Source organism: Nicotiana tabacum, chromosome 9, assembly GCF_000715075.1.
Source record: "Nicotiana tabacum cultivar K326 chromosome 9, ASM71507v2, whole genome shotgun sequence".
Taxonomy (NCBI): Eukaryota; Viridiplantae; Streptophyta; class Magnoliopsida; order Solanales; family Solanaceae; genus Nicotiana; species Nicotiana tabacum.
This window is the reverse complement of record NC_134088.1, coordinates 40,074,142-40,076,641: the sequence shown is the minus strand read 5'-3', so window position 1 is coordinate 40,076,641 and position 2,500 is coordinate 40,074,142.

Below are 2,500 nucleotides of genomic sequence, written 5' to 3'. Positions count from 1 at the left end.
TATTAAGACTAACTGAAAAAGGGTACTACTCTTCTTCCTCCACTACTGATATTGACTGACCTGTTGATAGGATAGTAGTGAAAGTTGAGAGTATATCCGGAGAAAGGAAAAAACCTTTTCAGGATGAGACTACGAACCCTAATGGAGCCAATGAGAAAGCAGTTGCAGGCCAGTGTTGGCTTGCTCCGCACAGGTTACATCTGGGCCTTATATTGATATTCTTTTCAATTCATTTTTCAATATTTTTGGTCCGGGGTACCGCGCAATCCGTTTAGATCTATTTCAGTTGCCAATAAAATGGAATATGGGGAACTCTCCATCTAAGTAGTTAATCTAACGAGTCAATTCTCAATGCGATGCATCCGTGAAATGGGACAGAGATCTGCCCGAACTTAGTCCGGTCCTATTAAAGATGGGGGAGAGTCAAACAACTCTTATAGATAGATGGGATAGGAAGGAAGAACCACTGATAGCATTTGCAGCTGCTTCTTTTCGATCGATATACAAGCAGTTGGGCGCGAAGCTTTCTTCGTGAAAAAGCCTGTCCTTGTCAATATAGGACTATCTTTCATTATGCTTTTACTTATGCATTCCAAGGGAAGTAGTTGCAGGACCGTCCTTGTCAATGAGGCGATCAAGAAAGTCGTGGGCCTCGTAGTGCATTCCAAGCAACTATGACATAGATAGACAGATACGAGTGTACTTCAGGAAACTAGCAAGCCTTGCCATTCGGATGAAAGGAATATCATCCTAATGAAAGCCTGATTCTTTCCTTATCAATGTTTGAGATGCCTAGTTGTGCCAATTTCCTTAGTTGACAGTATGACTTTTATGCCTGGCGGCAGCTCGGATCTTATGTTCTTTAGATGTCCAGCTTATCAGCCAGTTGTCTGGATGTAAAAGGAAGAGGTTAGTTCACAACTCTGAAAGCCGAAGATGAAGCGAGGAAGGTAGCTACAGACCAGCAGATAAGGAAGAGATTTAGGCAACTTAATTGACCTACTGGACTCTAAAGAAAGGGTACCACTTATTTGGAAACTAGAAACTTGCCGGTTTCCAAGCAAAACTCGATGCTACTTTAACATAAGGGCCGGTGTATGTCCCCCTCCTGACGTTCCCCTAGCGGGGCAACTATCAATAGCGATTGTTGCTCCTTATGCCTGGTTCTGCTCAACTCTCCCTTCAGAGCTACCCTTGCCTAAAAGAGAAAGAGGTAGCTTACTAACCTACTGGAGTAAGTAGTCTTGTCCGAAAGCCTCAGGCGAAAAGACCGCTTAAAAGTAACAAGGTTCTAAAAGAAAGACAAGCCTTAAGGCAACTAAAGCTAGGAAGGTAGGTTAAGGTGACTAGTCTTTCTTATCCGAAAGCAAGCAAGACAACAAGGGAGGTTTTAGGCAACTCGCTAGTTTCGAGATGGGTTTCCTTGCGGGTGTGTCCACTTGTTTTCCTATTTGCACCCTCTTGATATAATCTTACTTATTGATTCTTTCCAAGTTCTATTGCTATTTCACGAGGCAATCCACATCGATGTAATGAAAGTGAAGGACCCACGACAATGACAGAACGTCCTGAATAATCAACTCGTTTGCCAAGCAGAGTCTCACGAAATCTTCCCTCTTTGCCTTTAATTACATAAGAAAATGACTTGTAAACTTTATTATGACCGTCCCTCATTGGTTGTCCGCAGATTCCATTATCAAGAAGTGTATCCACGGCTTCTTGTACTAATTTCTCCTGACACATTACTAATTCTCCTGGCGTAGATCTACTTGTTGTTAATAGATCAGTAAGGGTATTGTTCCGAAAGATAACTCTTCTATAGAGTTCATTAATATCTGAGCTCATTAGTTTACCCCCATCTAGCTGAATGATCGGTCTCAACTCAGGAGGAAGAACTGGTGATAGTCACAAAACCATCCATTCTGGCTCTATATTTGTTCGAATAAAATGCTTAGCCAATTCCACGCATCTAACCAAAAGGTCCTTTCTTCTTCCAACTTTTCGATCTTCCCATTCATTCCCTGTGTGCCCTTCTTCCCCCAATTCTTCCCATTCTACCAACGAATTCTCTATAATAATTCATAAATCTAGATCGGCTAATTGTTCTCTGATATCACCTGCGCCAGTAGAGATTTCTCGATTGCGAAATGTATCGAAACCCTGGGTAGTAAAAAAAAGTGGGATAATGTATTTCCAAGATTGGATTTCATATTCGAATAAACCTCGTAATCATAAGAAAGTGGGATTTTTAGTTATGGGCCAAGCAAAAGAAAAATTGGGATAGGATTCTATAGGATCTCCCCCCTTCAAAATCAGACGTGAAAGTTTCCTTTCATCCGGCTCAAGTAGGTACACCAAATAAGGAAAGGAGTTCTCGTTTTCAAACTCTAGAAAATCCCAAAATAAAAAGGTCTACTCCTTACTCAAGTTCCCAGTGAAGACGAAACAAGATTTCAGTGATTCTGTCTTCTATTAATTCTTTATTCAAATTCAATTCCAA